Source organism: Balaenoptera physalus (assembly GCF_965194825.1).
Source record: "Balaenoptera physalus genome assembly, chromosome: 16".
In the NCBI taxonomy this organism is placed as follows: Eukaryota; Metazoa; Chordata; class Mammalia; order Artiodactyla; family Balaenopteridae; genus Balaenoptera; species Balaenoptera physalus.
In genome coordinates this window covers 70,822,334-70,841,547 of record NC_138898.1, presented here as the reverse complement: position 1 = coordinate 70,841,547, position 19,214 = coordinate 70,822,334, and the positions used below count along the sequence as shown (strand labels likewise).

At 43.4% G+C, this 19,214-nt stretch overlaps 1 long non-coding RNA gene and 1 pseudogene across 2 annotated transcripts; one reads left to right on the top strand and one right to left on the bottom strand.

Moving 5' to 3' along the window:
- Positions 1 to 80: 80 nt before the first annotated feature.
- On the top strand, positions 81 to 8,423 carry LOC309645679. The gene is made up of 2 exons (XR_014255003.1): positions 81 to 369; positions 6,339 to 8,423. It is a non-coding gene; the product is annotated as an uncharacterized lncRNA (long non-coding RNA).
- LOC309645676 (apoptosis-associated speck-like protein containing a CARD) lies at positions 7,128 to 17,785 on the bottom strand (annotated as a pseudogene). The gene is made up of 2 exons: positions 13,915 to 17,785; positions 7,128 to 13,323 (listed from the first exon to the last, which is right to left on the bottom strand). The product of its transcript is annotated as an apoptosis-associated speck-like protein containing a CARD (transcript).
- Between the last annotated feature and the right edge of the window lie 1,429 nt (positions 17,786 to 19,214).

Here is a 19,214-nt window from a genome sequence, read left to right as displayed (position 1 = left end):
TGGAACAGTCCAACTCCTCCAAGAAGCAGGATAAGGAGACGCATAATTTCGTAACGCAGTTTTCAGAAGATAATTTAAGTTACCGCTCTTTGGGTTCTCTTTCTGGCCCGGATATCCGCTCTGTAATCCTCTTCTAACTACGTCTGCGACAGCCCATCGCAACCCCCCCCTCCACTTTGGATTCTTCCGATCCGGGCTGTCCAATGAAAGAGCCCCGGTTCGTCGGATTCTACGCGGCCGCTGGGCTCCAGCCTTCTGAACTTCAAGACTTCCTGCACGGTGGAAGCCGGCGGCTTTAGGAGACTTCTCCCTATCTGCCCTTCTGCAGAGACATAGGCTTTGAAGCCGGGTGTGATCGCCTCTTGCTTGGTGAGGTCCTCACTAGCTCATTAGCTCCATAGGAACAGAGCCCTTGTCCAATGAATTCGCCGCTCTAACTCCCAGACCAGGCCGGGGACACACATAGGTGAGACCGAAACCTAGGAAATACGTAGGACTAAGGTCTCTGGTCTCATGGAGTTTATATTCTAGGCTGAGATTACGTAGAAAATAAAACCTGAAATATAGTTTTGTCTTAGAAAAATTAAAGTGTTTTGAATAGTAGTGGTGTGTATGTGAGAGAGACTTCTGATCTGAAGCCTGCATATGGAGAGTCACGTGACTGCTTTTGTGGAAAGAAAATTTTGTGCTGTCTTCAACGAGTGTTAGCTAATAAGTTGCCTGTGCCAGACACTATACTAAAGATTAAGGCACGGTCCCTCCCCTTCAGGGACGTATAATCTCGTACCTTGCAACGTTGCGTGGTTGGGAAACCAACATTAATGTCATTTAGGGGTTTGTTAGAAATGCAGAATCTTCAGATTACATAATGGATCAAAATCTGAGTTTTACAAGGTCCCGAGGTGATTCGTATACACATTAAAATTTCATAAGGGCTGGTTGTAGGCGTTACAGAGCATAGACAAAATTTATGCCCTCGGCCTGTGTCCGAATTTCTTCACACTTACAAGTGGTTCTCTAACAGGAGATTCCAGGTGACATCTAAGACCCGGTCATTAAGAATCCGGCAGGAGTTCCCTGGTGGCCTAGTGGTTAAGAGTCGGCGCTGTCATGGATTCAGTCCTTGGTCAGGAACAGAGATCCCGCAAGCCACGGGTGGTGCGGCCAAAATATATTAAAACAAACAGACCTTAAGAATCTGGCACAAAACTGTGGTAGAGTTACATAGTGGTGCATGAGATGATTTAAAGCTGGTACATAAATGAACATTGTTCTACTTTAATAGTTATATATTTATTTTGAATGTTTATTATGGCAAGCAATGGTGGTAATGAGTTTCCTCTTGACATACGTTTGTAAAAGAATAAAAGGTTGGTTTAAACAACATTAAGTAAATTAACTACAGGTGATATGAAGATAAGGCAAAAATCATGAAGGTGTTATAATGAGTGAAGTTTGAGAAACATTTTGCTGATCAAGTCACCCACCTGCTTAAACTTTTTCAATGATTTCCCATGTTTTTCAGGATAAAGTTCAAATTGATTAACATGGCATACAAATCTGTCTCCAGTACTTTTTTTAATTTTTTAATCCCATTGCTCTCCCCCGCTTTCCCCCCTTGGTGTCCATACGTTTGTTCTCTACATCTGTGTCTCTATTTCTGCCTTGCAAACTGGTTCATCTGTACCATTTTTCTAGATTCCACATATGTGTGTTAATATATGATGTTTGTTTTTCTCTTTCTGACTTACTTCACTCTGTATGACAGTCTCTAGGTCCATCCACATCTCTATAAATCACCCAATTTCGTTCCTTTTTATGGCTGAGTAATATTCCGTTGCATATATGTACCACATCTTCTTTATCCATTCGTCTGTCAATGGGAATTTAGGTTGCTTCCATGCCCTGGTTATTGTAAATAGTGCTGCAGTGAACATTGGGGTGCATGTGTCTTTTTGAATTATGGTTTTCTCTGGGTTATGCCCTGTAGTAGGATTGCTGGATCATATGGTAATTCTAGTTTTAGTTTTTTAAGGAACCTCTGTACTGGTCTCCATAGTGGCTGTATCAATTTACATTCCCATCAACAGTGCAAGAGGGTTCCCTTTTCTCCACACCCTCTCCAGCATTTGTTGTTTATAGATTTTCTGATGATGCCCATTCTAACCTGTGTGAGGTGATACCTCATGTAGTGTTGATTTGCATTTCTCTAATAATTAGTGATGTTGAGCAGCTTTTCATGTGCCTCTTTGCCATCTGTATGTCTTCTTTGGAGAGATGTCTATTTAGGTCTTCTGCCCATTTTTTGATTGGGTTGTTTGTGTTTTTAACGTTGAGCTGCATGAGCTGTTTATATATTTTGGAGATTAATCCTTTGTCCGTTGATTCATTTGCAAATATTTTCTCCCATTGTGAGTGTTTTCTTTTCATCTTGTTTATAGTTTCCTTTGCTGTGCAAAAGCTTTTAAATTTCATTCGGTCCCATTTGTTTATTTTTGTTTTTATTTCCATTACTCTAGGAGGTGGGTCAAAAAAGATCTTGCTGTGATTTATGTCAAAGAGTGTTCTGCCTATGCTTTTCTCTAAGAGTTTTATAGTGTCTGGTCTTACATTTAGGTCTCTAATCCATTTTGAGTTTATTTTTGTGTATGGTGTTAAGGAGTGTTCTAATTTCATTCTTTTACATGTAGATGTCCAGTTTTCCCAGCACCACTTATTGAAGAGACTGTCTTTTCTCCATTGTATATCCTTGCCTCTTTTGTCATAGATTAGTTGACCATAGGTGCGTGGGTTTACCTCTGGGCTTTCTATCCTGTTCCATTGATCTATATTTCTGTTTTTTGTCAGGACCATATTGTCTTGATTGCTGTAGCTTTGTAGTATAGTCTGAAGTGAGGGAATCTGATTCCTCCAGCTCCATTTTTTTCCCTCAAGATTGCCTTTGCTATTCAGAGTCTTTTGTGTCTCCATACAAATTTTAAGATTTTTTGTTCTAGTTCTGTAAAAAATGCCATTGGTAATTTGATAGGGATTGCATTGAATCTGTAGATTGCTTTGGGTAGTATAGTCATTTTCACAATATTGATTCTTCCAATCCAAAAACATGGTATATCTCTCCATCTGTTTGTGTCATCTTTGATTTCTTTCATTAGTGTCTTATAGTTTTCTGAGTACAGGTCTTTTACCTCCTTAGGTAGGTTTTTTCCTAGGTATTTTATTCTTTTTGTTGCAATGGTGAATGGGATTGTTTCCTTAATTTCTCTTTCAGATTTTTCATCATTAGTGTATAGGACTGCAAGAGATTTCTGTGCATTAATTTTGTATCCTGCAACTTTACTAAATTCATTCATTCACTCTAGCAGTTTTCTGGTGACATCTTCAGGATTCTCTATGTATAGTATCATGTCATCTACAAAAAGTGACAATTGTACTTCTTCTTTACCAATTTGTATTCCTTTTATTTCTTTTTCTTCTCTGATTGCCATGGCTAGGACTTCCAAAACTGTTGAATAATAGTGGCGAGAGTGGACATCCTTGTCTTGTTCCTGATCTTAGTGGAAATGCTTTCAGTTTTTCACCGTTGAGAATGATGTTTGCTGTGGGCTTGTCGTATATGGCCTTTATTATGTTGAGGTAGGTTCCCTCTATGCCCACTTTCTGGAGAGTTTTTATCATAAATGGGTGTTGAATTTTGTCAAAAGCTTTTTCTGCATGTGTTGAGATGATCATATGGTTTTTATTATTCACTTTGTTAATATGGTGTGTCACATTTATTGATTCACATATATTGAAGAATCCTTGCATCCCTGGGATAAATCCCACTTGATCATGGTGTATGATCCTTTTAATGTGTTGTTGGATTCTGTTTGCTAGTATTTTGTTGAGGATTTTTGCACCTATTTTCATCAGTGATATTGGTCTGTAATTGTCTTCTTTTGTAGTATCTTTGTCTGGTTTTGGTATCAGGGTGATGGTGGCCTTGTAGAATGAGTTTGGGAGTGTTCCCTCCTCTGCAGTTTTTTAGAAGAGTTTGAGAAGGATGGCTGTTAGCTCTTCTCTAAATGATAGAATTCACCTGTGAAGCCATCTGGTCCTGGACTTTCATTTGTTGGAAGATTTTTAATCACAGTTTCAATTTCATTACTTGTGATTGGTCTGTTCATATTTTCTATTTCTTCCTTGTTCAGTCTTGGAAGGTTATACCTTTCTAAGAATTTGTCCATTTCCTCCAGGTTGTCCATTTTATTGGCATAGAGTTGCTTGTAGTAGTGTCTTTGGATGCTTTGTATTTCTGCAGTGTCTGTTGTAACTTCTCCTTTTTCATTTCTCTTTTTGTTGATTTGAGTCCTCTCCGTCTTTCTTGATGAGTGTGGCTAAAGGTTTATCAATTTTGTTTTTCTTCTCAAAGAACCAGCTTTTAGTTTTATTGATCTTTGCTGTTGTTTTCTTTGTTTCTATTTCATTTATTTCTGCTCTGATCTTTACGATTTCCTTCCTTCTACTAACTTTGGGTTTTGTTTGTTCTTCTTTCTCTAGTTGTTTTAGGTGTAAGGTTAGATTGTTTATTTGAGATTTTTCTTTTTTCTTGAGGCATTGCTATAAACGTTCCTCTTAGAACTGCTTTTGCTGCGTCCTATAGGTTTTGGATTGTCGTGTTTTCATTGTCATTTGTGTCTAGGTATTTTTTGGTTTCCTCTTTGATTTCTTGATTGATCTCTTGGTTATTTAGTAACATATTGGTTAGCCTCCATGTGTTTGTGTTTTTTACTTTTTCTTCCCTGTAATTGATTTCTAGTCTCATAGAGTTGTGGTCGGAATAGACGCTTGATACGATTTCAATTTTCTTAAATTTACTGAAGCTTGATTTGTGACCCAAGATGTGATCTATCCTGGAGAATGTTCTGTGTGCACTTGAGAAGAAATTCTATTCTGTTATTTTTGGATGGAATGTCCTATAAATATTGATTAAGTCCATCTGGTCTCTTGTGTCATTTAAAGCTTGTGTTTCATTATTAATTTTCTGTGTGGATGATCTGTCCATTGGAGTAAGTGAGGTGTTAAAGTCCCCCACTATTATTGTGTTACTGTCCATTTCCTCTTTTATAGCTGTTTTATTGCTGTTTTATAGCATTTGCCTTATGTATTGAGGTGCTCCTATGTTGGGTGCATATATATTTATAATTTTTATATCTTCTTCTTGGATTGATCCCTTGATCATTATGTAGTGTACTTCTTTGTCTCTTGTAACATTCTTCTTTTTTTTATAAATTTATTTGTTTATTTTATTTATTTATTTTTGGCTGCATTGGGTCTTTGTTGCTGCGCACAGGCTTTCGCTAGTTGCAGCGTGCAGGGGCTACTCTTTGTTATGGTGCGCAGCTTCTCATTGCAGTGGTTTCCCTTGTTGCAGAGCATGGGCTCTAGGCACACAGGCTTCAGTGGTTGTGGCACGTGGGCTCAGTAGTTGTGGCTCACGGGCTTAGTTGCTCCACAGCATGTGGGATCTTCCCAGACCAGGGAGTCAACTCATGTACCCTGCATTGGCAGATGGATTCTTAACCACTGTGCCACCAGGGAAGTCCCCCATTTGTAATTTTATTGATTTGAGTCTTCTCCCTTTTTTTTCATGATGAGTCTGGCTAATGGTTTATCAATTTTGTTCATCTTCTCAAAGAACCAGCTTTTAGTTTTATTGATCTTTGCTATTGTGTCCTTCATTTCTTTTTTATGTATTTCTGATCTGATCTTTATGATTTCTTTCCTTCTGCTAACCTTGGTTTTTTGTTGCTGTTGTTCTTCTCTCTCTAATCGCTTTAGGTGTAAGGTTAGGTTGTTTATTTGAGATTTTTCTTGTTTCTTGAGGTAGGATTGTATTGCTATAAACTTCCCTCTTAGAACTGCTTTTGCTGCATCCCATAGGTTTTGGGTCGTCGTGTTTTCATTGTCATTTGTTTCTAGGTGTATTTTGATTTCATTTTTGATTTCTTCAGTGATCCCTTGGTTCTTTAGTAGCATATTGTTTAGCCTCCATGTGTTTGTATTTTTTACAGCTTTTTTTCTGTAATTGATATCTAGTCTAATAGCGCTGTGGTCAGAAAAGATGCCTGATATGATTTCAATTTTCTTAAATTTACTGAAGCTTGATTTGTGACCCAAGATGTGATCTATCCTGGAGAATGTTCTGTGTGCACTTGAGAAGAACTTTTATTCTGTTGTTTTTGGATGGAATGTCCTATAAATATTGATTAAGTCCATCTGGTCTAATGTGTCATTTAAAGCTTGTGTTTCCTGGGGCTTCCCTGGTAGCACAGTGGTTAAGAATCTGCCTGCCAATGCAGGGGACACAGGTTCGAGCCTTGGTCTGGGAAGATTCCACATGCCACGGAGCAACTAAGCCCGTGCACCACAACTACTGAGCCTGCACTTTAGAACCCATGTGCCACAACTACTGAAGCCCACGCGCCTTAGAGCCTGTGCTCTGCAACAAGAGAAGCCACTGCAATGAGACACCTGCGCACTGCACAGAAGAGTGACCCCACTAGCTCCAACTAGAGAAAGCATGCAGGCAGCAACGAAGACCCAACGCAGCCAAAAATAAATAAAGTTAAATTAAAAAAAAAAAAGCTTCTGTTTCCTTATTTATTTTCTGTTTGGATGATCAGTCCATTGATGAAAGTGGGGTGTTAAAGTCCCCTACTATTATTGTGTTACTGTCGATTTCCTCTTTTATGGCTGTTAGCATTTGCCTTACGTATTGAAGTGCTCCTATGTTGGGTGCATAGATATTTATAATTGTCATATCTTCTTGGATTGATCCCTTGATCATTATGTAGTGTCCTTCCTTGTCTCTTGTAATAGTCTTTATTTTAAAGTCTGTATTGTCCTATATGAGTATTGCTACTCCAGCTTTCTTTTGATTTCCATTTGCATGGGCTATCTTTTTCCATTCCCTTACTTTCAGTTTGTATGTGTCCCTAGGTTTGAAGTGGGTCTCTTCTAGGCAGCATACATATGGGTCTTGTTTTTGTATACATTCAGCCAGTCTGTGTCTTTGGTTGGATTGTTTAATCCAATTACATTTAAGGGAATTATTGATACATATGTTCCTATTACCATTTTCTTAACTGTTTTGGGTTTGTTTTTGTAGGTCTTTTTCTTCTCTTGTATTTCCTGCCTGGAGAAGTTCCTTTAGCATTTGTTGTACAGCTGGTTTGGTGGTGCTGAATTCTCTTAACTTTTGCTTGTTGGTAAAGCTTTTGATTTCTTCATCGAATCTGAATGAGATCCTTGCCGTAATCTTGGTTGTAGATTTTTCCCTTTCAACACTTTAAATCTGTCCTGCCACTCCCTCTGGCCTGCAGAGTTTCTGCCGAAAAATCAGCTGATAACCTTATCGGGATTCCCTTGTATGTCATTTGTTGCTTTTCCCTTGCTGCTTTTAATATTTTTTCTTTGACTTTAATTTTTGTTAGTTTGATTAATATGTATCTTGGTGTGTTTCTCCTAGGGTTTATCCTGTATGGGACTCTCTGTGCTTCCTGAACTTGGGTGGCTATTTCCTTTCCCGTGTTAGGGCCGTTTTTGACTATAATCTCTTCAAATATTTTCTCAGACCCTTTCTCTTTCTATTCTTCTTCTGGGACCCCTATAGTTCGAAAGTTGGTGCATTAACTGTTTCCCAGAGGTCTCTGAAACAGTCCTCATTTCTTTTCATTCTTTTTTCTTTATTCTGTTCCTCGGCAGTTATTTCCACCATTCTATCCTCCAGCTCATTTTATTCATTCTTCTGCCTCAGTTATTCTGCTATTGATTACTTCTAGTGTATTTTTCATTTCAGTTATTGTATTGTTCATCCCCATTTGTTCTTTAGTTCTATGTCCTTGTTAAACATTTCTTATATTTTCTCAGTCCGTGCCTCCATTCTATTTCCGAGATTGTGGATCATCTTTACCATCATCACTCTGAATTCTTTTTCAGGTAGATTGTCTATTTCCTCTTCATTTATTTGGTGTAATAGGTTTTTACCTTGCTCCTTCATCTGTAACACGTTTCTCTGTCGTCTCGTTTTTGTTGATGGGTGGGGCTGTGTTTCTGTCTTGCTGGTTGTTTGATCCGAGGCGTCCAGCACTGGAGCTTGCAGGCAGTTGGGTGGAGCTGGATCTTGGTGCCGAGATGAGGACCTCTGGGAGAGCTCACAGCAATTAATATTTCCTGGGACCTGAAGTTCTCTGGTAGTCCAGTGGCTCAGACTCGGTGCTCCCACCACAGGGGCTTAGGCCTGACCCCCGGCCTGGGAACCAAGACCCCGCAAGCAACATGGCGTGGCAAAAAACAAACAAACAGAAAAACCCTAAAATAGACAAAGCCCAAGGCAAATAATAACAAAACCAACCAAACAAAAACACACAAACAAACAAAGAAAACAGACAAAACCTGAGACAAATAGCAAAAACAAATCCACGCAAACAAAAAACAAACCAACAACAACAAAACAACATGGATAGCAAAAAACAAAACACCCAAACAAACAAGAGGGCCCCCAAACCATAACCAATAATAGAAACAAAACTAAACAGAAAACAAACAATAAAACAAAATAAAAAAACAAACTAAAAGAAAAGCCAAGAGAAAAGACAAACACTAAAATGACAAAACAAAAAAAAGATAAAAACAAAGCAAAAAAATAACGAAAGAAAACAACACAAAAATATCAAAAGAACAAACCACCACCACCAAGAAAACAAAAACAAAAAACAGACAACAAATGAAAAAGAGCAGAACAATAACAGAATAAAAATAAAATAAGAAAAATGAGAAATATATTAGAAAAAAATAAAAATGAAACAACGACAAAACGAAAGAGGACAATAGCAAAAAATAAAATAAAATTGAAAAAATGAAAAATCCCCTGGTGCCTCTGCTATCAGTGTCCTTGCCCCTACAGTGAGCTACATCCAATACCCACCTCCCCAGGAGGCCCTCCGAGACCTCTAGGTAGGTCTCTGGACCTGCTGTGTCAGCCGCACCTCTGCATGTGTTCCTTTCACCAGCATCTGCTCCTGAAGCTGGCCTGGAGCACACATGCTCGTGCAGGCCAGGTGGGCGCAGGCTTCCACAGGTGTGTCCACAGGGTCCGGGACAGTCAGAGGAGGCTTTGGAGGGTGGTGGCACTTGGCCCGCCTGGACCCATGTGGCCAGAGGAGGCTTTGTCAGGGGCGGCCCATGGGCCACCACAGAGGCTTGGACGGGTGGGCTGGTGCTCGGGTCCATTGGGACTGCGGGACCCTCAGAGGCTTTGGCAGACGTGGGGCTCAGGCCCGGGACCTGCGCAGCCATACTAAAATTCCTAATATGCTTGAGGCAGGAACAGATGGATGTCAGGAGTTTGGGTCTGGGAATAGTGCTCTGTGGATGGATTGTGCTCTCTCAGCTTCTTGGATTGTGGCCTTAGCCTTAAACCTTGGGGTTATAGTGCTAGCAAGAAGGGCTCCTTTAACAGGAAGGACGATTGAGAGCCACCAGTGTGGGGATTGGAGACAGGAAGGGAGCTTGGCCTACAGGGTCAAAGATTGGGGGTTCCTTGTGTGTAGCGGGGAACCAAGCTTAGGCAATTCCAGGTAGAGAATGCCAAGGAGGGCGGGGTGGGGTGGGTATAGGAAGAAGAAACTGAAGCGAGCAGGAGCCAGGCTTTCTAGGTAGCATCTTGCACATGCACCTCAGGGTGGCAGTGTTGCACAATTGTGTTGATTCCCTGTAGCTGTTTCTGCAGGATCCTTAGGGCCTCACTGCAGCCTGCTCACGGTAAGAACCTGTCTGTTAGATCTAGCTTGACGGCTGTTTTTTGTTTGTTTTATTTTATTTTTTCCCAGAATTTGAGGGGAAGCAGGCCTATCCTGTGTACTCTTTCCCTGAGTGAAAAGCAAGGCAAATCCCTATGTAAGAAGGCTTATGCAAACCTGTCGCAGTCTAACTGAGGTGGCAGAGCCAAATCCTCCCTGTAGCGTTGTGTGTCTAAGTTGAATATGTACCTGAATCACTTGGCAGTATGGCTAGCAGGTGGGTTCCAATTCCGTGTGTAGGTCTTGGTGGGGCACAAGCTCTCTGGTGATGTTGATGCTGCTGTTTCAGCAGCACACTTTTAGAGCCATGCTCTGAATTTCTGCAGAGACTCCTTTTCTGCTCATTCCCCCCACCTTCTCTGTGAAGGGGTAATTGATTTTGTATAAAACTTTCTATGTAGACAGTTTGAGCCAGGAGCTAAGAAAAAGGTCACTCACAGAAGGCTGGGTCTTGCATATGGGTTTTTGTTCTAATTAGCACAGGCCCAGTGAACATTGGGTATTGATCTGCTTGTTCTTTTTTCAGTCTTGTGACGCTTAGAGGTTTGGGCAGAAAATGTTGATTGTTTCAGATTGAGGGCCACTGAGGAACCTAAGCCATTGAGCAGCTAGGAACGAAAACATCCTGGAGATCACTGTTGACACTAATGTGTGCTCGCTGTGGGCCATCTGCTGTTAGGTGATGAGCTATGTCCTGTTATCCCTGCTTTATAGATGGGATGCTGAGGTACAAACTGGCCTTAAGTCTCATAACTGGTGAGTGGGGTAGAGCAGGGATTTGAATCTGTCCTTTGGCTGCAGAAGTGTGTCCTTAACCAGTATGCTGTGGCTGGTAGAACTCTGAGCCTCCCCCGTCCCCCTCCCCCACCAAATATAAAGGAAAAATAAAGCCTCCAAGAAGTCTTTCAACTTAGGGGAGCTGTTTCTTAGAACCGTGTCTTTTGCCTCAGGCCTGCACTAGTTTTTGTAGCTGCTCTGTTTGAGCATCTGCTGTGCAAGGAAGTGTTATGGCTCCATCTCATGAGAAGCATTAGGTTCCTATGAAGTTCAAAAAAAAAACCTCTGTTAAGACACTAGACATACACAGTGACTGCTATTTTTCACATGCAAGGCACTGTACAGAGGTTGAAAAGATGTCTTTTTATGGGGCTCTAACGGGAGAGTCCTGTGTGAAAATAGAACGTGACAATATGGTTTGCTCTACCACGGGGAACCTAGGTGAAAGTGCCACTGGAGCCCAGAGGAAGGCCCTCTCTGGGCATGCTAGGACAGGTGGGTTTCAAGGTATCCACAGTCAGGGGACCAGCGTGCGGTAGGGCAGGGGGTGTAAGTAGTGTTGAGATCCGGTGGTGTGTGAAGAGGAAGGTAGGAGAGGTTGGTTGGGGTTATTCAGGGTCAGGCTGGAAGCGGGGCTTAGGTGTCCTAGTGTTAGAAGGGAGTCCATTTCCATCATCAGTTTTGATCACTCAGGCCCTTGAAGGTGGTTGACTAGAAGCAGGGAGATCAGGAGGCCTGTTGTGGGTAAGACATGAAGGCATAAGCCAGATGGGGGCAGTGAAGTTGAAAAGGAAGGTGTTTGGATGTAAGCTGGAAGACTGACTAAATCTGGGCCTTATGGAACAGGCTAGGATTTCTTGTTTTCTGGTTAGGCTGCTGCTGTTGCCATATGTCGAGATACAGGGGTAGTAAAAGGAAGACAACTTCAGTTTGGGAAATGGTAAGGTCCTTGCAGAACATAAGTGAACAAACACATCTCAGGGATTGAATAAGACCTGGTTTATAAGATTTAAGAAGACTTGGTGGAAAAGGGCTGAGGGTGGAATGGGGAGCATCAGCATTTATGTTATGGGGTGGCTGACTAAAGAAGATAAGCCCAGGGGATCCTGAGTACTGGGGCCGGTTCCCGATTTGGGGGAAGCTCAGCTTTCCTCCTGGAGTCCTAAATGGCATTAGGAGCAGTCCCATGTGACTGTGTAGCCTTGACACTGGTCATTAGCTTAGCTTCTTGGTAGCTTCCTCCTACGGCAAATTACTTGTTTTCTCCTGTTGCTCTGGTGATCTGGTCATCAGAATAGGGAAATGTTACACAGACTGTGTGTGTGTGTGGAGGGAGGCGGGGAGTAAAAACGGCATTTGCTAATTCTTGTGTTTAGGGAGGGTATTCCAAGTGAAGCCTTCATACAGCTTTGTTCATTCTGCACTGGTGTATCATTTGAATGGTACACCTTGCACCCTCATACCTGGATCCCTGAGTCTGATGATCTGACTCCTAAGGATAGGGTAACTGGCCTCCTTGGGGCCTGCCTGTTGCTTTGCATCCACCCCTTCTAAGCCAGAAAGAATTTGGGTGCAAAATGTACTCAGGATGTGGCCCTAGGATCCTGGTTCCCTAACAGCCTCTGGAAAGGCTCCTTAAGTGCTGTTTTCTGGAAATAAATATCCGTATTTTCTTTTGTTGGCACAGTTCCATCAAGAGAAGGAACAGCTACTAGAACTCATTTCCTAAAGTTTTGCTTTTGTGGTTGGCATGTTTTCTGGGCAAATTGTAACCTATAATCCCTCTTGCAGTGGGTGGGAAGGCGTAGAGGGGAGCAGTGACGCCTGCTGGTGTCAGTGCCAGAAGGACCCTTAGGAGTACTTGGTGGTTTGTGCACTTCTGTCCTGTTTAGATGATACTCTTGTCACTTCCCCTGAAAACTGCTCTCATTTTGCAATTTTTTTTCCTATGAAAAAGTGAGAGATTGAGAAGCTTGGTAGACGAGTCTGTTTCTAAATGCATCTGTCAAGTATGGCCCCCCACAGTTCCAGGCCCTTTGTACATACCTCTATTTTAATTTTTAGATCTTGGCCACAAGGCTAACTTGTATTCACAGGTCTCAAGGGCAGACCCTCTGGGGTGGCATTGAAGGAGCCACAAAATGTTGAGGGACTATTCCATGGTGACTGAGGCAGGAAGGATGAAGTGTCTGGGGAGCCTGCTGCCCCAGGAACAGGCGGAGACTAGAGCTTCACCTGAGCCTCTGCGGGGCTTGGATGTGTAGTTCAGCTCTGCATGTGCTTCCAGGCTGGAAGTAGGAAAACACACCAAGTACAAGCTGGTTTTTCATATATTGTGTATAAAAAAAAAATCAGAGACTCCAGGTAAGTTGGCTGGAACAGCCAGGGGTTGTCTGTGGGACCGCTGCTGGGGAAGATGCCTCAGCTCTGCTCCAGGTCGGCCACCAGGTAGGGCTGGGTGTCCCTCAGGGCCTGGAGGAGCAGATCCTTGCAGGTCAGGTTCCAGGCTGGAGCAAAGCTGAAGAGCGTCCTCATCTTGGTAGGATTGGTGCGCTCCGCCCGCACTGCCTGGTACTGCTGCTCTGTCAGGACCTTCCCGTACAGGGCGTCCAGCACCCCATCCACGTCTGTGACCCGCGCAATGAGTGCCGCCCGATGCTGGTCCACAAAGTGCAGTGCTGGGGCAGGAGGGAGGAGAGGGGATGAGCTGGGACCAGGGTGGGTGCTGGAGCCTGTCCCTCTTGAACACTAGGCTTTCTTTAGAAATTGCCCTGAAGGCAACCCTAAGGAGTGGGGCTCAAGGCAGGCATGCCACCGGGACTCTACATATAGTGGGATGAGTTTAACTTTGTCTCCCTTTCTCCTCCCAACCAGGCTCGGGCCCTGGAGGTGTGTGAGTAGGTGGGTGGGGAGGGTTGGCCTAGCTTTGCGCTCTCTGGGTGCTCTTGGCCTTGGGACAACAGATTTAGGCTGTGCAGGGGTGCAGTGGGGCAAGGCTGGTGAGGTGCCCAGGTAGGTGAGGTTGGGTGTTGAAGGTTTTACTTGGCTTGGCTGCTGTCTGGCGAGGGGCCTTGATCTCGGTTGGCACGGTTCCATGGCCTGTAAGAAAATGTCAAGTGGTGTCGCCAAGTCTTTCTGGGATCAGGGATCTCTTGGTCCGGGAGCCAAGGTCAGTACCAAGCCTCCCCAGCAGGAGAAGCTTTTATTAAAGGGTAGGAGGAACAGGAAGCGAAAGCGCGGGGAGAGGCAAACGTTTGGGTTGGGAGGAGGGTGCAGATGAGGGCATACTGGTCTGGACCTCTGCGCGGAGTGTGGAGGAGGTGAGCTCCCCCTTGCCCAAGGTCTCCTGCAGCTGCTCCGCCACCTCCTGCATGCCCACATCGCGAAGCACGAGTGCCATGAGGTTGGCACTGTACGCCTCCAGATAGTAGCTGACAAGCTTGTCGGTGAGGTCCACAGCATCCATGGGCAGCAGCGGCCCCCATGGGATGTGTGCATAGCCTTCGCGCAGCAGCACTGAAAGCAGCTTCATCTTGAACTTCTTGAACTCGTCTGCAGTCAGGTTCTCCAGCGCATCCAGGAAGGCATCGCGCGTGCACCCCATGGCTCCTGGGGTCCCCCACTGTAGCTCACTCAGGCTGTCTGCCAAGCAGGAAGTCTGCTCTGCGGCGGGACCTGGAACTCCGCCTTCTCTCAACTCCGGCCTCTGCCCCAGAACATTGCCCTCGGGTGTAAGGCTCCCGACTGTCCCGTTCCTTCCCATCCTCTCCTGGCCATCAGGGGGTGCCCAGATCGCATCCTTTGGCTGGTCTATGAGGTGGGACCCAGGAGTCCGGGTGGAAAAGGGCTCATGGGTGGTGCCTGCCTCTCCAGGCTTGGACTAGCTAGCACACATCAGGAACCTGGTTTACTGGAGTGCTAAGGCTTAGAACTGTGGAATTTTAGAACCCTGAAATCTCCATGTTTCCCTAAACCTTAGCATCCTCTCTGACATGTCATAGAATCAGAGTCATAGAATCCTAACAGCCAGACCATGTAGCTTCCCAAATTCTGGGGAATACTGGGGAGAAATGAGGTGTCAAAAAGAGGGTAGAGATAACTGTGTGTGCTTTATCTCTCCAAACCTCAGTTTCGTTATCTATAAAATGGGGATAATAACACTCACTCATCCACTTAGTAAATATTCCAAGATAACATGGGCTACCTGATGGTACCTGGGACCTTGCCAAATGCTTCCTGGGAGAGCCAGAATTTGGTCCCCAAGGAACTGAATTTCTTGGGAAGCGATGACAAGAGACACTTGTAATGGTTGAGAAAATTCTTGACTGGAGGGAAAGTCAGGGGTAGAGAGCAGTTCTGGGGTCAGGGGGCTTGACCCAAAAGAGCAGATGAAAGGTGGCGTGGGATGGTGTTGGAGGCCAAGCTGTGCCCTGAATTGTTAACTTGCCCTTAACATGGCTGGGAAGGCCCTGCTGGTCTGCCCCTGTGGACCTCACCAGCCTTGTCTTGCACCACACCCTCCCCCCCACTCCACCTCTTGAGTTCCAACCACACTGGCCTCTCCATTCCTCTAATCTGCCAGGCTCCTTTGCTTCTCCAAGCCTTTGCACATGCTGTTCCCTCAGCCTGGAGCTCTCTTCCCTCACTCTTTGCCTGACAAACTCTCAAGACTTTAGGTCTTAAGTTAAATGCTACTTTCTCTGGGAGGAAGTATATTAATGCGTATATGTGGAATCTAGAAAAATGGTACAGATGAAGCGGTTTGCAAGGCAGAAATAGAGACACAAATGTAGAGAACAAACGTAGGGACACCAAGGGGGGAAAGCAGGGGAGGGGTGGTGGTGGGATGAATTGACATATATACACTAATAAGTATAAAATAGATAGCTAATAAGAACCTGGTGTATAAAAAAAATAAAACAAAATTCAAAAAGAAAAAGTGTATATAATGATAAATGGATCAATTAACTAAGAAGATAAAACATTTATAAATATTTATGTACCCTACCTCAGAGCACCTATGTAAAGCAAATATTTAAAGAACTGAAGGGAGAAGTAGACAGCAATACAATAATAGTAGATTCCCATCACCAGCCTCTAAGGCAGTGTGCATACCTGTGGCAATATCCTGCAGCCATGGAATTGCACACTGAAAGCTGGGGCCCCCACAGCTGCCTGAGGGCTCAGCTCTGGCCTTATCTCCTGTCACTGGCCTGCACCACTAGGCTCACCTGCAGCTGTCCCCACAAACTGTGCACCTGCACCCAGCCAGCTAGATCCCCATTAAGCCTCCATTGCTGTGCATGTCTGATGTGAGATCCTGCAGGCACAGAATGTACACCAACATCCAGGGCCTCTGAAGCTGCCTGTGTACCCTCACGTGGCCCTGGCCCTTGTTCCTGGCCCTGGCCCTGGCCCCTACCACTGTGTGTGTATCAGCAACCAGCCTCTGCCATTACTTAGGCACCAGTTGGTAGTATGTACACACCACCACCAGCTCCATGCCACTGCTGCCTGCCCTTGTATGTAGCCTCTGGACCTGGAGGCACCACAAGGACCCCAATGGCCCTTGTAGCCATTGCAGATACCCCACTATGCTCACCAAGGACCACACAGTTGTCAGTGCTGTGGACCCCTGTGGCCTGACCCAGAGAGACATCATGCCTCCACCCCCCACCCTGGACCCAGAGCTGCCACATGCCCCTGCACTTCGCAGTCTGCGCCACGAGATACAGAGTCACAACAGACTCCAGCATGCTCCCACCCACAGAAGGTCTTTCATTACCAGAATCAGTCCATAAAGTCTGCAAGAGTTGACTATTATTTCAGTTGTGCAGACACCTACACAAGACTACCAGGGTCACAAAGAATTGGGGAAACATGACACCACCAAAGGAACATAGCAAACTTCCAGTAACTGACCCCAAACAAGTGGAGATAATTTAATTGCCTGGCAAAGAATTCAAAATAATTATTCAAAAGATGCTCAGAGAGCTCAAGAGAACACATAAACAATTTAATGAAATCAGGAAGACAATACAAGAACAAAACGATAGGTTCAACAAGGAGACAAAAAACAATCCCATTCACAAAAGCATAAAAAATAATAAAATACTTAAGGAGTAAATTTAAAGAAGTGAAAGATCTATTCACTGAAAACAAGACATTAATGAAAGAATACACAAATAAATGGAAAGCTATCCCATGTTCATGGATCAGAAGAGTTATTGTTAAAATGCTCCTACTGCCCAAAGTCATCTATAGATTAAATGTAATCTCTAGGTTGCCATGGCTAAGGGGTGAGGGAGATGGAGAGAGGTTGGCAAAAAAGTACAAACTTTCAGCTATAAGATGAATAAGTTCTGAGAATCTAATGTAAAACATGGTGACTATAGTTGATAATACTGTATTGTATAATTGCAATTTGCTAAGAGAGTAAATTGTAAGTGTTCTTACCAAAAAAGGAGAGGGGGCAACTTTGTGAGGTGATTGATATGCTAATGAACTTGAATGTGGGAATTCTTTCACAAGGTATACATATATCAAATGATCATGTTGTACACTTTAAATATAGTACAATTTTATTTGTTAATTATACCTCAGTAAAACTGGGGGGAAAAGAAATTAAAGAAGACATAAATAAATGAAGATAGCCCATGTTCATGAAAAATTCAATATTGTTAACATGGCAGTAACTCCCCAAATTGATCTACAGAGTCAGTCAATTCCCAACTGCCTTTTTTGCAGAAATGAATACACTGATCCTAAAATTCATATAGAATTGCAAGGAACCCTGGATAGCCAAAAATTTCTTTAAAAAGAAGAACAAAGTTTGAGGTCTCACACTCCTGATTTCAATACTTTCTACAAAAGTGACAGTAATCAAAGCAGTATGGTACTGGCATAAGCATAGATATATCTTAATCTAATGAAATAGAATTGAGAATCCAGAAATAAGCCCATACATCTATGGTCAATTGATTTTCAACAATAAATAACAGTCTTTTGAACAAACAGTGCTTAAACAACTAAATAGGCGTGAGACTGGAAGACAAGAGTACAGCCATTTTTGAAAAGGACCCAGGGAACGACCTTGTGCAAGCAGGCTTCACAGATCCCTTAAAACAAAGTGCCTAAAGCCTTCCAGTTCCCTGAAAGATATAAAGGCCTGACAGACATTCCCAAGTTGTTTTTGCAGGAGGCAGATCCCCACCAGATGAAAACTGCTGGCCGCAAGTGCATAGACCCCCACACCAGTTGAAGGTTGATGATGCTTGAAACTTCATCTTGATGCCAACCAATCTGAGAATCGAGCACAAGCTGATTGGGCACCTGCTGCCCCCTCCCTCACACTCCCTTTAAAACCTGTTCCCTGAAAGTCCTTGGGGAGTTGGCACTCTTTTCTGCCTTCTCCGCTGTGCACAAACTATCCTTTTAATAAAAAGCTTTGCTTACCTAAGAGCCTTGTGGTAGTGAAATTCATTTCTATGGTATTGCTGTCCAAGAATCTGGAGAGGGCCTGGTAACAGGCACATGCAAAAGAATAAAGTTGGACTCTTACCTCACAATATATACAAAAATTAATTAAAAATGGACCAAACAGGGCTTCCCTGGTGGCGCAGTGGTTGAGAATCTGCCTGCCAATGCAGGGGACACGGGTTCGAGCCCTGGTCTGGGAAGATCCCACATGCCGCGGCGCAACTAGGCCCGTGAGCCACAATTACTGAGCCTGCGCATCTGGAGCCTGTGCTCCGCAACAAGAGAGGCCGCGATAGTGAGAGGCCCGCGCACCGCGATGAAGAGTGGCTCCCGCTCGCCGCAACTAGAGAAAGCCCTCGCACAGAAACGAAGACCCAACACAGCCAAAAAGAAATAAATTAATTAATTAATTTTTTTAAAAAAAAGGATCAAACAGCCAAAAGTAAGAGCTAAAACAATAAACTCGTAGAAGAAAACATAGGTAAATCTTCATAACCTGGATTCAGCAATGCATTCTTAGATATGACACCAAAAGAAAATATACATTAATTGGGCTTCATCAAAATCAAAACTTTTGAGCATCAAAGGACAAAAATGTGAAAAGACAAGTCATAGAATGGAAAACATATTTTCAAATCATATATCTGATAAGAATTTCACGTTATGAACGAACAAAGAACTCTTACAACTCAACAACAAAATGACAAACCAATAAAATAAAGGGCAAAAGGATCTATAGACATTTCTCCAAAGAAATTATACAAATAGCCAACAAGCACATGAAAAGATGCTCAACATAGCTGTTAGGGAAATTTAAACCAAAACCACAATGAGAAACCACTTACCCACTAAGAGGGCGATAATTTTAAAAACATTTTAATTTTTTAAACAGAAAGTAAGTGTTGGCAAGAATGTAGAAAACTGGAACCCTCACACACGGCTAGTGGGAATGTAACGTGGTATATAGCAGCTGTGGAAAAGTTTGGCCATTCCTCAAAAAGTTAATCATATAATTACCATATTGTAATAGCGGCCTCCCCAGCCCGAACCCAAACTGTGACGGGCCCTTTCTTCCTCCCTCCCTGGCGCCGGCGGCTGCGCGGTTGGGGCAGGGGCTGC